The following is a 24578-nucleotide window of genomic DNA, read 5'->3' on the forward strand; positions in this document are numbered from 1 at the left end:
AGACATCATCTTATGGTTTTAAAAATCCTGACCCTACCGGGTATCGAACCCGGGACCCCTGTAACCAAAGGCCAACACGCTTACCATTCAGCCATGCACCCAAGCGAGAAACGTGTCAACAACAACTGCTGGTAAAATATACATTTTTAGTCTTGTAACCATTTAAATATGTAATTATTACAACAGGTGAATGGTTTCCTTTTTCTGTCTTTATACGGCCCAAACAACACATTTTAGTAGAGAATTGGTTTATACGGATGGAGGCATGTGTAACGAATCATCGCACAAACACATATTTTGACTGTCTCCAATATATAGGTATGGGTCGAAATTAAATTATGTACAAAATACACGGAAGTAACAGTAGAGAGGACGAACCGGTACTGTCCAGCATAAATACTCTTACATATCCTTCTCAAGTTTGCTGGGTGTTAGTAACAGCAAGGCGCTAGGTTGCGGCGCGCGCAAAAGCTCGAGCAAAGCTCGAACAGGCTCGAGCTCTGACGTCATCTGTTCGAGCAGCTCGAGCCGGGCTCAAGCACATCACTAGAAAAGACTACAGGCCTTATGGGCCTACTGCCTTCCACTGTTGCCATACTCGCTCACTCACCGCGGTTCGGACACTGCTTGTGAAATACAGTGATGACATAAAATTATACAACGCTCGGTACAGCTGTTGCAAGACTAATAATAATATAAATGCCAGATTATCTCCAGTCATTAATGAAATTTCGTTTTGCCATAACGTTTCTAAGGATAATAAGCCCACTGACTGTATCATTCGAAATAGAGTAAGAGTTTGAACATGTAGGGATGCCAACTAAATAATAATAATAATAATAATAATAATAATAATAATAATAATAATAATATGCATGTCCAGAAACCGAAATGATTGTCTTGTTTCTTATATCTGAGAAAGTTTCATGATCGTTGTTGCTTTAAGGGAGCGCAGTGCTGAGTCTATTAGCCCCCAGAAACATTTCATTATTAAGGTAAATACTGTGTGATTACTAACACAGGAAGCTGACGGCGAGATATCTCTGTCTCGGTGATGTATCCTTCAGCTCATTTCAGATAAATTTAATCGCAAGTGACAACAGATGCAAGGGCTTCATGTTTATCACAAAATACGATAACTTAAATATTCTTCGGCAACATAAAATACAGAATGCTGAATGACCTATTCGTATGATTTCTTAAAATCAGGTAGTTCGGGGATGCTGTTTACGAAAGTGAGGATTGTGTTCAGAGTTGGCGGTTCATCTCTAAAATAGAATTCATGAACAGTGCGCCCTATTCCACTTCTGACAAAATCATGGTATTTAATGAGTCTGAAGTTACTGCGAATTAACTTTTTCCTTTCCCGCTTCTTGCTGGGACTCTTGGAGTGGCCCTTCGCTGGCTACCTTCCTTATTTTGAAGACGGAAGTCTTCGAAATTCCTAAAAATTTTGCGGCTTTATCTACTACCCAGTTTACACTTCGTCCTGGATGCTTTGTTTTCAAATATGAAAATGAATTAAGCACCATTTGCCGTTCCTTTCTCCTGACAACTTCACTACTTATCCTTTTCACATGTTCAGCTATAATTTAAATGTATTACTCGCTGACTGATTATATAAACAATACTCAACAGACAAAAACAATACACGATACACACAACCAAAAGCAATGCAATACACGAAAAATGAAACACAATATACTGTATTTATAACAAAACACTATGCGCCCCAGGAAGACGATCACTTCACTCTGCCGAATATCTCCCAATCATTGTAATGAGTGACACACACAAAAAGGGAAACATGCCGCACTGACCTCACCAATGATGATTCGCAGTGGTTAAGCTGAGTTATTACACGTGTTGACTACTGTACACACTTCCGCACTACACGCTGAAATGTGGCGCGCAATGCGACAAGCATGGCCGGCTGTTCCGTGTACTGAACCGCATATACGATATTTAAAAGGACAAACTCAAAGATATCAAAATGATTTTACGTCTTCTTTAGTATTGTATGGCACAACCAATGCTTGTTTCATAAGAAAAATTATACATTTGATAGGAATTCATTATAATTTTTATATACATGTAGAACTAAAGTGGGTAATACCAATAGAAGTAAAAGCCCATAAGGCGGGTAGAGTAGCGAGGCGAGTAGAGCTACTAGCATCGTGTACATAGAGTTATAGTCACTGATCTCTATACCTGGATGGCTGGTAGCTTGGGTAGCAGTAAGCCGAATAGAAGATGACTGGCGCAGTAAGATGGCAGCGAGCGCACGGTGCAGTAGACCACGAGGAGCGCGCTTGCTTTGTTTATGCTTAGTTCAGTGACGCCAGGCCTCTTGATTGTAGTTTCACGAGTGTTCTGTGCTGTGTTATTGCAAAGTAAATAGTAGTGTGTTTTACGAATTTAGGTTCGTTGCCTTGTAGTATGCTTGTGAATTACAAGATTAAATTTAAATATGTATATGTTTATCTGAAATATGAATGAAGAAACATTCTACGGGGTATTAACATACCGCAGTATTCAGCTTATAGATGTACAAACAGAACCGATCAGCAGAAGGAGAAATCATTTCATCGGGGAGTTTTAATAATAATGTTATTTGCTTTACGTCCCACTAACTACTTTTTTAAGGTCTTCGGATACGCCGAGGTGCCGGAATTTAGTCCCGCAGGAGTTCTTTTACGTGCCAGTTAATCTACCGACACGGGACTGTCGTATTTGAGCACCTTCAAATACCACCGGACTGAGCCAGGATCGAACCTGCCAAGTTGGGGTTAGAAGGCCAGCGCCTTAACCGTCTGAGCCACTCAGCCCGGCTCGGGGAGTTTTATACTGTACATAAGAATCTTCCTAGGGTAGTGTTTTGAGTTTTAGGTTTATTGTATCTTATTTCGCATATTCTGGGAGCAAAACGGCAATTAATTTTTGTAGGTTTCCTTTCTCGAGACCCGAACATCTAAGATCATCGATTAGGAGTATCAGGCGGGAGAATTGGGAGCCTTCTAAAACAGCTGTTCTCTGCTCGGATCACTTAGAGGAAGACTGTTTTGATAGAAATGGACAAACTGTACACCTTAGAAGTGATGTACAGCCAACTGTTTTCAATTTTACTGAACATTAACTGCAAGTAAAGATTTTTTTTCCTCATAATTAAACTGACGGTTTCGATGAAATAATTGACGTGACCTTATAACAATCTTAGAAAATGAAGTCTGGAGGAATACTAGACCTTATTTACATCAGTAATAATTATGGGTTTCAGACACTGGAGTGGTGGGAGAAGGAAAAGTGTGGTGGGTGTTTGGGGCTGTTCCATTATACTATTCGTGGTATTTGGGACTCTTTTAACTGGTGTTACATATTTCTGATGATAACCATCAATATCGCTTTGCTAGCTGAATTTAATTAAAGAGGTCTGTAATAGTACATTAAGCTGCAGGTAATGTGATATATTGACTAGTTTTGAATATTTGCTGGTTTTATAAATGTGTACATTTGCTTCAATGATATTTTAATTTGATAATATGCGCGTTATTTGTTGGAAACAGGAAACAGAAATTCATTATCAAGCACCGATTACGATATGTCGAATCTAGGCCTGTATATTGAGCTACGTTTATAGGTACATCATTTTAAGAATGCATAATTTCGTGGCATACATGTATACAATTTACAGCAATGTTTCCAGAAACTGGTTTTCACTCGCATTGTGTTACCGATCGCTAATTGCATGTATTCAGCACCTAAGTTAATATTTGCCGGCCGTTATTATACACTCATGTTTATTGCTATCCCGGAGATTTACTGACCTCGGAATGACGTGTCAGTGATCCCAATGTCCTTATGCTTTGAGTGAACATGTCTCTATATTTTTAATTATTCCAATGCGCCATTAATTGCGACTTAAAATTGACTATATTATCATTGCTTCCCCATAAGGAGAGCTCGAGGTTGGGTACGCCAACATGGCGAACCGCGCGTTCAACTTGGCGTACTTTCTCCTGCAGCGGAGACCTGCAATCAGCGATCCATGTATAGAGATCAGTGGTTATAGTCCATCTTCGTAGTAAGCGTCTTTCTGGACGACCGGAGGTGTGGCCTGGCCTCGTGTGCGAGGAACTATGGGAGCGTTCGCGCTGGTGGTGGGGGAAAGAACTTGAACCTTTCCTCCAGCTGACACAGTCGAGTTCAGGCAGCGGACGTAGCCCTGGGAACTGACTGAAATAGTGTGGAAAGCTTAGGTGCGATACGTTCCCGGGTCGGGGTGGTCATTATGCAATGGCTCATCGGTGTACATACATCACACTAACTCAAAGGTGTAGGAATTACTTAATATGATAAACTAGTGAAAATAAAATAGTACCGTGCATTGTACAAATCGAGTCTTATATTTCGATTGTCTGCCTTAAAACCTTGTCAATTAACTACACAGGCCTTTGAGCATAACATTCTAAAATTTCAGTTCTATTCCAGTACGGAAATACTTCGTAACTTTCGTCGTAAATGTTGGTGACTTCAGGAAATCAGAGGGTCATGCCTAAAAGAATTCATATCGGATGATGCTTTCGACACAACGTGAAATAAATCTCAGTGTATAGTAAAAGTGGAGGTCAATATTTTGGCACTCTGTAGCCTTTAATTTATTCTTATACATTCTTACGAATATGAAATCTGTTATATAAAATTGAAAGGTTTGAACCATTTGGTAGAAAATCAATTGAACATAACGACAGTAACTTGCAACTGGTAATACTGCGAATAAAGGAAGTTCGTTTGAAACTGTACTGTACTGTATACCAAGGAAAGGCGCATCGGTACGCGCTATCAGTTCATCAATCGCCTAACGAATAGGAGGAAGTTGTTTCCACTGACAGCCTGGAGATATAATCTACTTAACGTGATTTCTAGTGAAATACGTACAAAAGAGATTAATTAATGCAATTTTGTCGGGAAAATTCAGAGAAGAAGCATTAGTAGAAATACTTCAGCTACTTTCATAATAACATTAACAATGTCTACTTTTCTTGTCCATCAGAAGAAATATAATAATATATAACACTCTTGAATAATCTGCTATTGTTATGACTGAGAGAACAGGTCTCCTACAGCAACAGCAGCAACAAAAACAACAACGAAAACAGCAACAAAATGCTCCGGAACAATAGACAATATAAATCTGTCTCATAAAATCAGAGCAAAAATATTATCGGACTTCTTACGTGTTCTATGATCATGTTTGTTTAATATTCGGAGTTCAGGGATCTTATTTACAAATTATTCAGAATAATCTTCACTCTCGTCTGAATCAGTGTCATCTGAAGTTTCACCGAGGTTGATGTCGGACTGGTCTAATTCTAATTCCTTATGCATGGTGTTGTAACGCTCCCAGTATTCCTGCTCAGTGTCTTTTAAGTGGTCGCAACATTTTTTTCCGTTTGTCTTGCGAATACTGTGCAAGCAATATCGGCAAAGAGCTTCCTTTTTGTCGAGTGTGTCTGCTGTCAAGTCACAAGTGATCTATAAGACACAGAAATATTTCGTACAGAATAAGCATTTTTATTTTTATTGGGAATAGGAGCGCCTCATTTATGAACAGTGAAGGCATTAGAGATGCTATGGCACACATTTTTATGCTAAAAAACTAATTATGCTTTATTACTATTAATTGAGATATATTCTTTTTTTTTTTTTGCTAGGGGCTTTACGTCGCACCGACACAGATAGGTTTTATGGCGACGATGGGATAGGAAAGGCCTAGGAGTTGGAAGGAAGCGGCCGTGGCCTTAATTAAGGTACAGCCCCAGCATTTGCTTGGTGTGAAAATGGGAAACCACGGAAAACCATCTTCAGGGCTGCCGATAGTGGGATTCGAACCTACTATCTCCCGGATGCAAGCTCACAGCCGCGCGCCTCTACGCGCACGGCAAAATCGCCCGGTGAGATACATTCTTATCACAGACCTCTCCTTTGATATCTCCCCAAACCAACTCAGTGTGATTGAGATCTGGATGATATGTTTCATATGTTCACTCATGGTATAAACACTTTCACGTGCCTAGCCTCGCAGTGGTCTCCCAGATTTAGAAGAGGACCTAGAAGCCATGCTCGTCACTTCAGTAATTTCAACTTAGCCCGCACGTAACAACACGCGCCGCTTGAGAGACGTTTTCACTTCAGCGCTATAGTCCGTTTTGGTTGAAAGCGTCCTGCGCGAGAAATGGTTGCGCATGCAGTGGTGGGAGCTATCGTCCCCCCACTCCTACAGCAGGTCCAGTCGCCAGGCTAGCGCTGAAGTGAAAACGTCTCTCAAGCGGCGCGTGTTGTTACGTGCGGGCTAAGTTGAAATTACTGAAGTGACGAGCATGGCTTCTAGGTCCTCTTCTAAATCTGGGAGACCACTGCGAGGCTAGGCACGTGAAAGTGTTTATACCATGAGTGAACATATGAAACATATCATCCAGATCTCAATCACACTGAGTTGGTTTGGGGAGATATCAAAGGAGAGGTCTGTGATAAGAATGTATCTCACCGGGCGATTTTGCCGTGCGCGTAGAGGCGCGCGGCTGTGAGCTTGCATCCGGGAGATAGTAGGTTCGAATCCCACTATCGGCAGCCCTGAAGATGGTTTTCCGTGGTTTCCCATTTTCACACCAAGCAAATGCTGGGGCTGTACCTTAATTAAGGCCACGGCCGCTTCCTTCCAACTCCTAGGCCTTTCCTATCCCATCGTCGCCATAAAACCTATCTGTGTCGGTGCGACGTAAAGCCCCTAGCAAAAAAAAAAAGAATATATCTCAATTAATAGTAATAAAGCATAATTAGTTTTTTAGCATAAAAATGTGTGCCATAGCATCTCTAATGCCTTCACTGTTCATAAATGAGGCGCTCCTATTCCCAATAAAAATAAAAATGCTTATTCTGTACGAAATATTTCTGTGTCTTATAGATCACTTGTGACTTGACAGCAGACACACTCGACAAAAAGGAAGCTCTTTGCCGATATTGCTTGCACAGTATTCGCAAGACAAACGGAAAAAAATGTTGCGACCACTTAAAAGACACTGAGCAGGAATACTGGGAGCGTGACAACACCATGCATAAGGAATTAGAATTAGACCAGTCCGACATCAACCTCGGTGAAACTTCAGATGACACTGATTCAGACGAGAGTGAAGATTATTCTGAATAATTTGTAAATAAGATCCCTGAACTCCGAATATTAAACAAACATGATCATAGAACACGTAAGAAGTCCGATAATATTTTTGCTCTGATTTTATGAGACAGATTTATATTGTCTATTGTTCCGGAGCATTTTGTTGCTGTTTTCGTTGTTGTTTTTGTTGCTGCTGTTGCTGTAGGAGACCTGTTCTCTCAGTCATAACAATAGCAGATTATTCAAGAGTGTTATATATTATTATATTTCTTCTGATGGACAAGAAAAGTAGACATTGTTAATGTTATTATGAAAGTAGCTGAAGTATTTCTACTAATGCTTCTTCTCTGAATTTTCCCGACAAAATTGCATTAATTAATCTCTTTTGTACGTATTTCACTAGAAATCACGTTAAGTAGATTATATCTCCAGGCTGTCAGTGGAAACAACTTCCTCCTATTCGTTAGGCGATTGATGAACTGATAGCGCGTACCGATGCGCCTTTCCTTGGTATACAGTACAGTACAGTTTCAAACGAACTTCCTTTATTCGCAGTATTACCAGTTGCAAGTTACTGTCGTTATGTTCAATTGATTTTCTACCAAATGGTTCAAACCTTTCAATTTTATATAACAGATTTCATATTCGTAAGAATGTATAAGAATAAATTAAAGGCTACAGAGTGCCAAAATATTGACCTCCACTTTTACTATACACTGAGATTTATTTCACGTTGTGTCGAAAGCATCATCCGATATGAATTCTTTTAGGCATGACCCTCTGATTTCCTGAAGTCACCAACATTTACGACGAAAGTTACGAAGTATTTCCGTACTGGAATAGAACTGAAATTTTAGAATGTTATGCTCAAAGGCCTGTGTAGTTAATTGACAAGGTTTTAAGGCAGACAATCGAAATATAAGACTCGATTTGTACAATGCACGGTACTATTTTATTTTCACTAGTTTATCATATTAAGTAATTCCTACACCTTTGAGTTAGTGTGATGTATGTACACCGATGAGCCATTGCATAATGACCACCCCGACCCGGGAACGTATCGCACCTAAGCTTTCCACACTATTTCAGTCAGTTCCCAGGGCTACGTCCGCTGCCTGAACTCGACTGTGTCAGCTGGAGGAAAGGTTCAAGTTCTTTCCCCCACCACCAGCGCGAACGCTCCCATAGTTCCTCGCACACGAGGCCAGGCCACACCTCCGGTCGTCCAGAAAGACGCTTACTACGAAGATGGACTATAGCCTGGCGACTGGACCTGCTGTAGGAGTGGGGGGACGATAGCTCCCACCACTGCATGCGCAACCATTTCTCGCGCAGGACGCTTTCAACCAAAACGGACTATAGTAAATGAAACACTAGAGGTAGCATTGGCGCCACCGTCTACGAGAGAATCATTGTAGCGAGCGGAGCATGTTGATATCGCAGCTGTTTGGCAAAAAGCTCACTCCGCTGCACACATCAATGTAAATATGGCACTTTTAAAACTGTGGTGATATAGATAAGGTTTAAAATTCTTACATATAAATATTCTCAGATACTACAGTATACTTGCGACGCTTCTCTCCAGTAAAAATGGGAAGCCCTAAAAGCATAATTACTGGAGAAATGCGTTATAAAAGAGGACGGTGTTCAGGTGCAGTTACGTAACACAAAATTAATCTACTCTTCACATTAAGTCTTCTAAGAACATACGTTTAGATGGAAGGCACGTATATATCGATATCCTTTATGTAAATGACCAGGACTTTGCTATAAATCTGCCCAACAACCGAAAATGTCCTCTTCTCGTACGAAGCGGATAAGCGAGTTTTTAGGCCTAAAAGTGTTGACGAGATTTTGGGGTAAAGTAGACAAAATATTGTCATCGCCGGTATAGACCCTAGCTTTCTGAGCCCAAGTTGGCAGGTTTGAGCCTCGCTCACTCCGGTTATACCTGAAGGTGCTCAAATATGTCGGCCTCTTGTAGATAGATTTACCGGCACATGAAAGAACTCCCGTGGGAAAAAATTCCGACACCTCAGCGTCTCCGAAAACCGTGTAAGTAGTTAGTGGGACGTAAAGCCATTATTATTATTATTATTATTATTATTATTATTATTATTATTATTATTATTATTATTATTATTATTATTATTGTCGATGTTTTCTAAACGCGATTACAAGTGGAAGTATGACACTCGGTTGTGGTTTCAACATATTGTGGAGTTTTTATTTAGCTTTTCCTGAAATTTATTTAACTTGTACATTGATATGCGACAGGAAAGGGCTAGGAGTGGGAAGGAAACGACTGTGGCCTTAATTACGGTACAGCCCCAGCATTTGCCTGGTGTAAAAAATTGGAAACCATCTTCAGGGCTGCCGACAGTGGGTTTCAAACCCACGATCTCCTCAATGCAAGCTGACAGCTACGTGACCTAAAGCCTGCAGCCACTCGCTCGATATCATGCACATCATTTTTCTTTATATTCGCTTTCAAAGGCTTGGCCATTCAGTGAAAGGAAAATGTCATCCCTTATATTTCGTAAAACATTCATTTCAGTCTTCAAGGAGAGATCCAAAGAATTTCATTCACGCCGACAGGAGAATCAGTCGCGAAGTCAGCCCAAGTAGGCCAATTCCCATGACAATAAGTGTCACGCAAAGTATTATTTTACACGCAGGGAAATTAATTTCAAAGAAACATACCTGTGAAATGATATATCACTGCCCTTTAAGACCCTCTCTATGCAGCAATAAGATGCACAGGAGACTGGCATTTTCCTTCAGAGAAGTACATACCTCCATTTATCGGGAAGCTCCATTAGTGACAGTGCCAAACAATCCAGCTTTTGCCAAACAGCGCGCTCGTTCAACTTCGCTCGCGACTGCAGTGCCAATGCTACCTCTAGTGTATTATTTACTAACTCTATGAGCGTGTAATCGACTGGGATAGTATTGTTGGGAGATCAGAAGAATGCACATGCTCGGTGAGGCACGGGGTGAAGGGATTTTCACCAGCACAGCCAGTGAAGCAATGGTTACCATAGCAACTCCGCTACTATCCAGGCGACTTCATATTGTCTTCTACTGGCAGCTCTTCGCTCTTGTCAGTTGTAATCCAGCAAACTGCAAGGTGTGAGTTAATGTTTTCGTGTAGCAGTTAAGAGCAGATAAGAGCCGATCTGTCTGGGCAAAACAGGAAGCTCGTGCTTGTAGGCCACATTCCTCATACTTGCATTCTTCTCATCTCTACACAGTAGCAAGTAGAGTAGAGTAGCTAGTACGCAGTAGAGTAGAGTGGGTTTCCGCTGCGGTAAAGTAACTCAACCCAGAGTCCTGCAGCAAGGCCCAACCCATGAGCTGCTTCAGCAGTACACTGCAGTGGGCTTTCGGCTTTGAAAGGCTCGAACAAACGAAGCCCGTGACGTCATCGCACGGGCCGATCAGGGCCAGCGCTCTGTCATTCGTTCGCGGTGAGCCAAGGACAGCGCTGTGGTAGTTCTATGGGCTGACTGCTTCAATGTGTACAGTGTACTGCGTGTCACTGGAGTGCGTTGCAATACGGTCGAGTGGAGCCGATCAAATCTGCTGTGGTTTTCAGTTTGACTTCTCCGTCTATCCTGTTATCGGAAACGAATGTGGACTGTAATTCCAAAAGAAAAGAAACCGTGGCAAAAAATCGTGAAGTAAAAAAAGAAGCCAACAAACGAACTTAAAACCGCACAATACAAGACTTCTGAACCGGATCCTATACTTAAAAGTCGTATTTGGTTGGTATTCAAGCCTGCAGTTGACGGTGATGGGAAAGACGTTAATTTTGTGTGCTATACGATCTGCGGTGAACTTTATGTACACACTAGCAGTTACTCGCGGCTTCTGGCGTGGATTTCGTAATTTGATAACAGTAATTGTTCCTCGGTACTGTACTAAGACATTATCTGAAAATCCCTGAAAGTATAAAACCTCACTGAAAAATTGAGTTTCATTTACCCCAGAAACTCTTTGTAAACAAAGTTTGTCGTATTGCCTTTTGGGGCTGAGATGACCATGCGACATAGAACTGTACACGTGAGAACGTCTTCTCTCAAGTAAAAAAAAAACACGTTTCTTTATTTTTAAAGGAGATTACAAATACGTATTTCCACATCTGTAACATCTTCAGGTTTTGAGATATAAGTATCCGCATAAAAAGAATTCAACCCCTTTATCAGCCCTTCCTCCACCCCCTCCTACGTGGATCTTCCAAAAGCAAAAAAGAGAGACATGTCTCTTTAAATTTAAAAGAGATTATAAATACCACTTCACATCTGTAACATGTTAATTTTTGGAGATATATTGTAGATATGCTCAGGGATTATGTATACAAATTTAGGTTGGCAGCTATGCCCAAACGTACACACATAATCGCGCTGCTGTAGAACCCTGGAGCTGGCGTTGCCATGGTTGCGGCAGTTCATTTCCTTATCCGATTCCGACAGCAGGGGTAGTGTGTGGTGCCAATATCTCAATAACGGTCGGTTTCAGGGCCGTAAAACATAGTTTTCGTGCCCATAAGGCTTACCGAGATTTGTTCTTTGGGTCAAGGGGCTTAAAATGAGCTTAGTGTTGTCCTTGCACGACAAATTCGATATTTCGCCTATATTAGCCTATTATTTTTATGCCTTCCCTGTCGCCCCCACCTCGAATTGTTTTGAAAATAAAATACAGCCCATGTCCCTCAGGGATAATTTATATTTACATTAGTAAAAGAATTTTTAGAATCGGTCCAGTAGTTTCTGAGATTACCCTCCAGATATACACAAACTAACAAAATTCGCGCTCTCTCTTTATTGTATTAGTGTAGATTAAAGGAGTCGGACTGATTTTGTCTTTTTTATGATTAGATAAAAAACTTACGATGAACGAGGTGTGCTTGAATGACGAGCATTCTAATGTTTCCTTGTCCGGCTCCATGGCTAAATGGTTAGCGCGCTGGCCTTTGGTCACAGGGGTCCCGGGTTCGATTCCCGGCAGGGTCGGGAAATTTAACCTTAATTGGTTAATTTCGCTGGCACGGGGGCTGGGTGCATGTATCGTCTTGATCATCATTTCATCCTCATCACGACGCGCAGGTCGCCTACAAGAGTCAAATCAAAAGACCTGCATCTGGCGAGCCGACACTCCCGGCACTAAAAGCCATGCGCCATTTCATCAGACTCCATGACTATGCCACAACCTGCCAAAGTAATGAAATTTTCTTCGTGGACTGACGTTCATGATGCTCCTATTCCAACAGATGAGCTGGAAAGATATTTAAGGCAAAATTGTTGAATGCAAGAAGATAGATATAGCATCCCATTGGAGAACAAATGGACAAAACTATCCAAAATTTCACCAGATCACTAAGAAAATAATATGTATGCAAGCATCATGTTCAGCTTCAGAGATAAATTGCAGTTCAGCGGGCTTCATTATCAACGCACGACAATGCTGATGTTCTTCTTTTCATTCACAGTAATTCCATTCCACCACATTAACAATGATCAATAAACTACTCACACTAAGTAAAAGCTATGTTCAGAATTGTTTTTGTTGTTGGCAAATTGCACGTCATTTCTGTTTATATTTTATTTCGAGGTAAACGCGAATGAAGTCCTATGAATATGCTTCGTGTTATTTAGATTCATTTTCAGTTAACTTGATGTCAATTGCAAACGAATATTAGTTTATAATAAAGTTTCTGTTTGTTTTCAATTATTATTATTAAAAATAATAATATTATTATTGTGCAGGAGAAATATCTACCGTTTAATTTCAAAATGCGATTAGCCTACTTTGCAATATGTTAGTAGCGTTCGGAATTCGTAGAGTGAATGATCCGAATAGTAGTGTGACGTGAACATTTCGTTGTGCACAGCGCACATATTATTGTGGAGAACTACTCAAGGTTATTCCACGGAGCCCGCCCAGTGCGGTGGACTGCGGTGGGCCGTATGAGCCCAGTGCTGTGGGCCAGTACGCTGGCGCGTCAGAAAGATAAAGGCACTGCACGGGCTGGGCTGCCGGAGCCCGTGGGTTCGAAGTGCTGCGCGGTGGGTCTGGTTGCAGGAGTCTGACCACTATCCTACCCCCTCCACCGGAACCGAGCTCCGAGAGCTGGCGGAGAAGGCCGAGGACGCTCGATTTTTCAGTTGGCGCGTCATTCGCCTATTCCATGTGTGTACTGACGGTATTCCGCTGAGTAAACTGAGCATTTTTGTGCGTTTATTTGGTGGCAAAATCAAGTGTATGGAAGAAGAAACATGTAAATTTGTAGAACTGACAGTGAAAAAAGAATGTTTATGGAACATAAACAGCATTATTTACAGAAACTAAAATATGAGACGGGCGGCGGAAGAGGACTTGATTACGAAAATGGTTAAAGAGGGTTTTGGTTTTATGGAACTGAAACAGATTTTTTTAAAAAAATACGATGATCTTACAGCCAAGAACTGACGAAAATTCGTAAATCCAAGAAGTCTGGAGGTGGTGCCGCCGACATCTACACTCCCTCTCTAAAGTGGTTTAGTAAAGTATATTTTGCAAGGTTTACTGAAAGCCGTCCGCCTCTGTGGTGTGATTAGTGTGATTAACTGCCACCCCCGGAGGCCCGGGTTCGATTCCCGACTCTGCCACGAAATTTGAAAAGTAGTACGTGGGCTGGAACGGGGTCCACTCAGCCTCGGGAGGTCAGCTCAGTAGAGGTGGGTTCGATTCCCATCTCAGCCATCCTGGAAGTGTTTTTCCGTGGTTTCCCGCTTCTCCTCCAGGCAAATGCCGAGATGGTACCTAACTTAAGGCCACGGCCTCTTCCTTGTCTATCCCTTCCAATCTTCCCATCCCCCACCAGGGCCCCTGTTCAGCATAGCAGGTGACACCGCCTGGGCGAGGTACTGGTCATCCTCACCAGTTGTATCCCCCGATCCAATGTCTCATGCTCCAGGACACTGCCCTTGAGGCGGTAGAGGTGGGTCCCTCGCTGAGTCCGAGGGAAAAATCAACCCTGGAGGGTGAGCAGATTAATAAAGAAAGAAGAATATTAAAAGCCACAACGTAACATTTGGAGCTCAAACAAATGCAGGTGTATTGTCCTATAATGGAGAACAGACCTCCCTCTTTTCGATGGAAGAAGGATTTAAAAAATACCTAAACCTATAATAGTTTCGAAGATGCAACAACAAATATAAACAAGTGTCAGCTGGATTGTCCCTTTAGATGAAGGTTTCTCAAGTTTCAGTGTTACACAGCGTGTTCATCATGTGTCTCGGCGTGTTTAAGTTAGACAATGATGCAGGACTGTGTACTTTAATCATATTAATAACATACATAGGGATCTTCTACCTCGTATCACTTGACAATGTCATTCATTTTAAGCAATAACAGTAATGTCCACAACAAATAGAATAATTTTCATATTTTGTTTGGAATATCCAAAATAATGATTGTTTACAGTACAATGTCAGGTCTTGAAACTTAATCTCTACACCTGGGCCGTGCAAGCAACGAACAAACGAATTATATAAATAAATAGATAATTGGGGTAATTATGGCAAAGAAGCTACTACAAATCAGGCCGACGCCAGCGTGATTTACAGTGTACTGATGGCTATTATCATTGGCCAAGAACTTCAGAGTCACCTCAAGCTTAAATCTCGGTGTTATTGCATTTCTCATCACTGTGTTGTCTCTTTGAATTTGCGGTGTTATAGCATCTAACAGTGTCTGAAAGTTATCAGGCTTCGATCTCATACACTTTCTGTATTCTTTTTTATACTCTGTCGCTAGTTCTCTTAGAATTAATGTTGATGCCCCGAGTGTATCTCTCCTAAGCCAGCCTCTTACCCATTCCCTTCTTTCCTCATTTGCTTCTTCTAATGCTTCACTAACCTCTTGCATTAAAATGTTTGCAAATGTCTTTAAACTCTTCGTTACGATGTGCTTGCGTCTTGACATGGTGCTACTACTCTACTCTACTGTATGACTCTACTCCCGTATGAACGATACAAGTGTCAACTCTACCAGACAGTGGTAGAGTAGAGTAACGTGGCTACTCTACTATCTACTATACTCGCCACGCTACTCTACCCGTGTAAACCAGTCCTTAACGCTGGATGCTCTATAGAGCAAGTGATAAAGAGGAACGGAAGGAATGTTCTGGGAGGGAGAGTGAGGATGAACCCGTCACCTGCACTTGTTGCAAAGTCAGTATTTGACACGACTCTTCAGTTATTTAATACCCATTTCACAATTAGTTTTAATTTCCATTTTTCTTTTCTTGAAATTATGTAACTATGGACAGTGCATTATGTTTATTACTTTACCATACGTTTATTTTATTTACATATTTTCTAGCAAGGTGCGATACGTTCTTATTTTTGATAAGATATTTCTGTAAAAAAAGTCTTAATTTTATAATAAGTACTAGGTGATGTACCCGTGCTTCGCTAAGCGATTCTCAGAAAGACTGACCTTGTGGTTTTCCTAACTGAAGTCAACAAAGGTCATTACAAAAATGTCAGTAGGAGAGTACCGATTAAAAGCAATGTTATCATATAAAATACTCGATCAAATGAAAAACCGCACATTTTCTCACTTTTAACGAACAGTACCTACTACAATGCCGATTTGACAGACCAACGTTCCAGAGCTGGACTGACCAGGCCGCAGACAGCCGTGAACACTCCTCTGTCATTATTCCGTTAAATATGCACACTGTTCTTTCCAATCCGAACACTCCCGGCACTAAAAGCCATACCCCATTTAATTTCCCTGACTCAGAGTAGGGATTGAATAGTTCGAATGCTATAATGAAACAGTGTGTTAGGTACCAGTAGTACCAGAAAATTTATGAACCAAAGGAGTGGCATGCTAAAGAGCAAAGTGATCTAACTCCCCAGCTACTTCCCGTCAATATTCAGGCAGGCTGTTACACTCGGTACGACGGGGCGAGTTGGCCGTGTGGTTAGGGGCGCGCAGTTGTGAGCTTGCATCCGGGAGATATTGGATTCGAACCCCACTGTTGGCAGCCGTGAAGGTATTCCGTGGTTTCCCATTTTCACACCAGGCAAATGCTGGGGCTGTATCTTAATCAAGGCCAAGGCCACTTCTTTCACACTCCTAGCCCTTTCCCATCCCATCGTTGTCATAAAACCTATCTATGTCGGTGCGACATAGAGCAAATTAAAAAAATACTCGGTACGCAGCAGTAATTCTATATATCGCAGATGAGTGGCAACAGAAGACACAAAGCACATCACAACAAACAGTGGTCAATGTAATGTTATTGTTGATCAGATTTATGAGCTGTCTATACTGCAGGCCTACACATGTAGTTTTCTTTCGACTCTGTGATATTACGGCGTCTTATAAAATTATTTATAGCGTAGACCGTAGTTCCTTATTCTCCGACTTCACATACCGATTTTCATTAAATTCCGTTTACCCATGACTTAGTAACCAAAATACAAATTCATGAACATCTCTGTGATCATAACCGGTACGATAACAATGTATAAGATATAATTGGCTGTAAATTTAATACTATATAACTTTAGTTATGTAGTATTTATAGATACGACCACTAATAACATAAATATTTGAGAATTAAATTGTAGACCTTCCCCTAAACTACCATTTTACTCAGTGTGAATAAAATTATCTATGGCCTAAATTATAGCGACTTATTCCTTTGTATACCGATTTTCATTAAGATAGGACCACTAATAACAAATATTTGAGGATTAAATTTTAGGCTTTCCCCTAAACTACCATTTTTCTCAGCGTGAATACAATTATTTATGGCCTAGATTGTAGCGACTTATTCCCATACTTTTCCTACTGATTTTTGTTAAGATACGATAACTAATAACATAAATATTTGAGAGTTAAATTTTAGGCCTTCCCCTAAATTACCATTTCACTCATCGTGAATACAATTATTTACGGCCTACGTTATAGCGTCTTATTCCTCGACTTTGCATTAGTGATGGGACATTCGATTCATTTTACTGAATCGATTCATTTGATTCCGTTCACGTTACTGAATCGATACAGTGATCCGATTCACGGCACATTAGTCACCGCTCCTACTGCATCTGTCTAATATGTGCTGGTAAGACAGCAGCAACAGCATTCAGTGCTCGCAACTGCCATCTGGTTTTCATACTATGAACTCCTTAAAAAAAATGCTAGTCACTCTAATACCTACATGGAAGGTTTCCGGCGATGCAGGATGGGAAAGGTTAGGATTAGGAAGGTAGCAGCCATGGCCTGAATTAAGGTACAGTCCCAGCATTTCCTGGTGTGAAAATGGGGAAACTACGGAAAACCATCTTAACGACTGCCGACGGTGGGATTCGAACCCACCATCCCCCGAATGCAAGCGCATAGCTACGCGATACTAACCGCACGACATCTCACTCAGTCATTTTTGAAAATATGTATTTTGCTATCAGCTGAAGATTTTTTTAAATCGTCATATTTTGTACAGGCTACCTGAGATGTACAGTAGCCCGCTGGTTTTCTGATTCAACATACTGTTGGTTAAGTTATTGCATATGTCCACATATGATTGAAGTCTTGTCCAGCGATGTGACATATGAACTGAGAGAATACTGAGGCGTTCTTCCCAATATAAAACAGGTAATTTTGAGTGTTCATGAGCATGACTCATAGCCATAGGGCTGGCTAGAGTCGAGTTTAATTGTCAAATGTCAACTAAAGTTATAATACTAAAATTCATTAAACTAATAAATAGTATAACCTAATAGCCTACCTACTTACTAGCTACTTCAGAATTATGTTTTGACTACCTTTTTAACATTGCAAATATATCCATCTATTATTTAAACCTCCCTGTAAGAAGAGGACAGTGAATGCAAATGGGTATCTTTTTCAAACGAGCTGAGCTCGAGAGTCCATTGTAGCATACGATTCTTTCAGTGTACGATGGGTCACTGTATGTCTCGCTGCAGCGGAAGCTCGGTTCTCCGACAGTGTCCAGTGAGCCGATAAAGGCCCGCTCACACCTAGCGGTAGAGAGACGCGGAGTGATCGTCGGGGATCCAGCTCTTCGGGAAACAACACAGGATGGAACCATCTCGTTCTCCTTCACAACCACCCACCCGCCCTAACCCATCACGGAACCATACCCGTCTCCCCCCCCCCCCCCCCCTAACTCACATAATAACTCCCACCTTCTTTCCTCTTACTCACTTCCCTCGCCAATATCACCCCCTTCTATCAGTAAATCATTCACCTATTCCTCCCTAACAACCGTACCTCACCATAGACAACAAATTATAACTCAAAATCTCTGTAACTTGTTATCATCCAATGTCTCTCCCCCCTCCCCCCTCCTACCTAACTCACATAATAACTCCAACCTTCTTCTCCTGTTACTCACTTCCCTCGCCAATATCACCTCCTTCTATCAGCAAATCATTCACCTATTCCTCCCAAACAACCGTACCTCACCATAGACAACAAATTATAACTCAAAATCTCTGTAACTTGTAATCAAACCAATGTTTGTAAATCATTGTAATCTGCCGATGTATGTAATAAAAACTAATAAAAAGCATTAGAACAGAGCTACACCTCTTAGCCAGGAGGCCACTTCCCCACATCTCCGTAAAACAAAGCTCCTCCATTTTCATCTACCAACTCTGATAAATCCCCAAACCCCGCCAAATCTCCTGGCCACAGAGAAGGCGTAACGTTCGGGAAAGGGAATGGAAACATCCTCCTTGGTCCTTGGAAGAGAAGTTCCGAGAAGAATTTCTCTCGTATGCCCTCATATCTACCGGAAGCGCGCCTCGCCATTTGGACAGCTGTTATCATCTGCCATAGTGGTGTGTGAAGCGTGACTCAGTCGAACGCAACTAAAATGGATCGCTTGTTAGCTCTTGCTCTGTTGGCTGAAGATGCTGAAAGGGAAGAACAAAGCCAAAATCGAAGATTTTGGGTTCACGACATAAATTTATCCAGGAATTTAAATGGTGAATTTTGTACATTGTTTCAATCGCTGTTGCGCGATGAAGAGAAATTCAAAGTGTATTTTCGAATGAGCATTGTGAAATTTCAACAGCTATTTCAGCTTGTTGAAGAACATTTAAATAAGCATTTTGCGAGATTTCGTGAACCTATATCAGCGACCCTACGACTGGTTGTATGTTTCGGGTGAGTTAATTATGTTGAATATTTTAATAGTTCTTAATGTTCCATTTATTACAAAACTCTAGTGGCATACATATAATAAACACAACTAGAACTACATGACAATAGATATTACATATTAAAATCAGCGATGCACTAGTACTCAAGTGGTTCTGTTAATACATATAATTTTAAATAATTACGAATAACAATGTAATTTATTACTAGAAGTAGTAACTTAAAAAGAACTAAAGCTATTGCCACTGGACTGAATTTAATTCCGATGATACAGTGGTCTCTGCCATTCTAATTACCCGCATTTCGCAGTCTGTAACAGTATCCAACACTTTTTTTACCTCAACTTGAATTTCGGTGGGGGGGGGGGAGAAGGATTTCACGGTTTCAGCCATGTTTTGAAAGAAACTAAAAATGGGACATTGCACTGCCGAACTAATATTAGTCTTTTTCAAGTACTCTTTGAACACTTTAGCTACAGAGAGACTCTGATCTTTCTTCCTCTTACGACTCTCATAAGCAGGCCTGTTAATTAGGGATAACAATGCTGAAAGAGGAGAATCCTCACACACACTAGTAAAGGCTTGTACTTCGGTGGCATCACTTTCCTCTTGTGTTTCTAGTGTCTCAATAGTTGATACCTGACTTTGTTGACATATGAAGGGTTTGAGAAAATATAATTCCTCCTCGTATTTCCAGGGTTTTTTCACTTTCCCCCCTTTACTGCCACTCTTTTCTCTTGAAGCCATCGCTTTTCTATAGCATTCCCTAATACTTTTCCATTTTTCCTTGCATTCGTTTCCTGAAAGAAAGATATACTTGAAATTAATTATAATAAAACAAGACCATGGGCAACAAAACATGCTGCTATGTGTAATTTATAAAGTCTCAAAATCGGACGGTTAGACTATTGTACTCTCGTTTGTTTTCAGATTTCTTGCTACTGGTGACAGTTTCAAAACATCTGCATTCAGCTTCCGGCTTGGCCATTCAACAATAGTCACGATTGTTCATGAAACATACCGGATTTTGTGGGAAGTTCTTCAGACAATAGTAATGCCTCAACCGACATCGGAAGTGTGGAACGGATTGAAGCAGGCTTTCGAGACAGATGACAGTTTCCAAACTGCACTGGTGCAATAGACGGCAAACATGTATCAGTTCAAGCACCTGCTGGGAGTGGATCTACATTCTATAATTATAAACGCTTCTTTTCGATTGTTCTCCTTGCATTAGTGGATGCTGGCAACAAATTCATTTGCGTAGATGTCGGTTCGTATGGCTCTAACAGTGACGGTGGCGTTTTTCGGAATTCTAATCAGGGAAAAGAATTGGAAAACAACAGTCTTAATGTACCACATGGGAACCCATTGCCAGGGACTGGAGTTGCAGTACCACATGTTGTGATCGGGGATGAAGCATTTCCTCTCCGAAAGTACTTACTAAGGCCCTACGCAAGAGCCCAGTTAGAAAATAACTATGAATAATAATTAATTAATGTTACTTTTTTTACGTCCCACTAACTACTTTTTAAGGTCTTCGGAGACGCTGAGGTTCCGGAATTTAGTCCCGCAGGAGTTCTTTTACGTGCCAGTAAATCTACCGACACGGGGCCGTCGTATTTGAGCACCTTCAAATACCACCGGACTGAGCCAGGATCGAACCTGCCAAGTTGGGGTTAGAAGGCCATCGCCTTAACCGTCTGAGCCACTCAGCCCGGCAAATAACTATGAGAAAAAGGTTTTCAACTATCGTTTAAGTCGAGCTCGCAACGTCGTAGAAAATACATTTGGTATAATAACTCAGAAATTTAGGGTGTACCAGCGACGGTTGCAATTAACACAAGCACACGCTACAGACACTGTGTTAGCAACGTGCGTTATCCGCAACTTTTTGAAAGATGATATTACTAGCCTTCCGGAGGAGCCAACATCTGCCACGGGACGTATAGCTTTTCAGCCGCTAGAAACTATCGGAGGAAATGCTTCGGTAGATGCAATGGTAATTAGAGACAATTTTAAAGACTATTTCAATACCATAGGAGCAGTTGAATGGTAAAAGAACATTGTGAATCGTGGACGTCAACCAGTTAATTGACTGAACATTACTATTATTTCTCTAAAGTCAGATTGTGGCTATGACGAAACGTGTATCAAGTAGTATGTAGTCTATGGCAATATTAGTAAATATATAATAGTTTACTGTTCTGCACAAATTAAATCACTGAAGAACAAAGCATAACAATGAAATTAAATGAAATGTCGTATGGCTTTTAGTGCCGGGATACCCCAGGACGGGGTCGGCTCGCCAGGTGCAGGTCTTTCTATTTGACACCCGTAGGCGACCTGCGTGTCGTGATGGGGATGAAATGATGATGAAGACAACACATACACCCAGCCCCCGTGCCGTAGGAATTAACCAATTGAGGTTAAAATCCCCGACCCGGCCGGGAATCGAACCCGGGACTCTCTGAACCGAAGGCCAGTACGCTGACCGTTCAGCCAACGAGTCGGACAGCATAACAATGATCTTATTTTACGTTAACGACAGAACTATTTAATTTCCACTGTATTCTGAAATGCACATAATTATGAATAATATTTATTACCTTCTCTAAAATAGTTACGAAAGATACAATATGCTGGATACGCGAGTAACTATATTTAAATATCGTATTCTGTTACCTTAAATGGAGATTGTGATTTTAATTGATGCCTTGCGGATAAACAGCCTTTTCTTGAACATTGTTATGATAAAATATCAACATTTTATTGAATTTTCAATTTTAAAAAGTACCTTACCTGTTGCATTTCCCAGTTCCTTGCTTATCTCATCCCACGCATTATCTCTTGCAATGGTATTGCTATATAACTTATGACATTTACGATATAGAAACGTGTACTTTTCAACTAATTGAATACGTTTCTCACAATCCATTTTCAGCACAGCCCAGTTTAAGTGTCTCTCAGGAATGTGAATATCCGCAGACGAAGCAAGCACTGTGCTGTGTATGTGTGTATCGCCAGTGTACCGCATGGACTCGACGAAAACACCCGACTACTTTACGAATGCTACTTTTTTTTTTTTTTTTTTTTTACTACGGTGGGCCCCCGTAGCCCGCTCCGCCACCGTGACCATCGACTCAATCTACATGGCCTCCGACATGCTATTAATTTCTAAGAAGAAAAGAGATAGCTTGGTAGAGTGGGAAGTGATACAAGGAGTATCTGCCTGTTTCCATGTCAGACACGATACCAGGCGAGATTGTGTTAGGTATATGGTGTTGAAGTATGGTATTGAAGGGTCAGGGAAAAACCACATAGGCAGGAAGAAGAAAGAGCCTACATGTAAAACCTGACATCTTTTGATAGCACATGCAAGGAGTGGGCTGGAGATAGACCAGAGGTTGTGTTAGTTAGGAACAGGTAACATTTACAAAACATAAACCAATTCCTTGCCTTTCCATCGTCTGGGGATCAGTCCGTCTGGGCACTGCTGTGACTAGCACGGTCCTTGCCGGCTGCGGAGCCATGCGTCGAGTACCACTAGGGCCTGTCGCACGACTCCACCTCCTTGGGGTGCCTCGTACCCAGTCTCCGATCCCGGAGAATGAGGCCAAGCCCGCCGACGGGGGGGCCTCCTGGAAGGGGGTGGGTCATGGAGCCGGGCCTCCCTCCTCTCTGCCCGCACCATGGCCCTGTAGACTGGGCAACTGCGGTGGGAGGCCGGGTGGCCCCCCGCGCAATTGGCGCACACCAGCGCCTCCTTAAGTGTTGCGCAGGCCGTGTAGTGGTGATCACTACCACAGCGGTTGCACTTCACTTGGAGTCCACAGCTAACTTGACGGTGGCCCCACCTCAGACAGCGGAAACACTGCAAGAGCTGCTGAGGGGGACGTTTTACTCTCACCTGACTGCCGCTACCCGCTGAGGTCCTTTCCTGATTGGCTCCTCGGTTGACTGCTGTCCTGGGAGCAGTCTTGGGTTGCGGCTGGGTGGCCCTCTCCTGTTGGGCCGGCGTCGCCGCCCTCGCCTTCTGCTTCGTGGTCCGGCGTCGTCGTCGTCTTCTTCTTCTTCTTCTTCCCGGGCGTATCTTCTCGGCAGGGGAAGAGGCCTCGTCCTGGTGACCCTCCTCCCGGCCTGGTGACCCCGGGGTAGCTGGTGGCTCCGCTGCGTCGCCGTCTTCTTCCTTCTCCTGGCTGGCGGCGGCGGCGGCGTCGGTCGGTGCTAACACTTGACTGCATTCCCTGTCCTGTGGGGCGCACATCGAGGTCTGCAGCTCGATAGACGTGCTGGCAGGCTGCGCCTGGACAGCAGCCTCAGAACGCCAGGGGGCGTCCTCCTCCACTGAAGTCGCACAGTCGCGGCGCCAGAGGGCGTCGTGCCCCACCTCCGTGGTGGCGTCGCTGGTCGCCGGCTGGGTGGCCAGGACTAGATCGGTGTTAACCACCCTATTCCTTAGCCTCCTCGGCGTCTCCCTGGTCTCCGTCGCGACCCTGACTGCGCCGGTGTTCATCCCTGGCACTCCGTCCCTCCCTGGTAGACGGATGACCTGGAGCAGAGAAGAAAGCTCCCGCTCTGCGTCGCGCATCCGCTCCTGGTCGTGATGCCTGATGATGAGGCCTCCTGGTAGGAAGCTCTCGACGGCCATGGTTGTCGAGATGATTCTGCCTCCTCGGCGAGGGCGCCGCATTCTGTCCAGGACGAAGCCCCGTTCAGAAGTTACAGGGCGCCCCGCCCTGTAGTATACGAGCAGCGCCTCGTACTCCGGGTCGGTGTAGCCTTCGGAGAAGAGGAAGCCGTCAGGGGGGTCACACCCGTCCCTGTACGGCTCCGTCTCCACCTCGATCTCCTGGTCCCCCTGCTGTGGCTCCGTCTCGGGTGCAGGCGACTCGTTGTCCTCCGCTGCCCAGCAGTAGTGCCACACGTCCGAATTCTTCATCCTGGTCCTCCTGAAAGAGAATAAACGAACACTGAGAAGTGCTCAGCTCAGACAAAGCTCTTTCGAAGTCGTACTAATAAGTACAGCTGTCTGGTTAGCACTTGAAAAGTACTGAGAGCCTGGCAAGGAGAGAGAAAGCGCAGCGAGAGGCACATACGTCCTTCCACTACGGCAGTCAGCTCGTCCTTTACGAATGTTACCGATGTTATATTCCGGTGGGAGGAGCGGAAGAAATATTCTCGCCAAGCAATTTCCTCCTCTTCGGCGCGGCGCGTTTCCC

Source organism: Anabrus simplex, chromosome 3 (genome assembly GCF_040414725.1).
Source record: "Anabrus simplex isolate iqAnaSimp1 chromosome 3, ASM4041472v1, whole genome shotgun sequence".
Taxonomy (NCBI): Eukaryota; Metazoa; Arthropoda; class Insecta; order Orthoptera; family Tettigoniidae; genus Anabrus; species Anabrus simplex.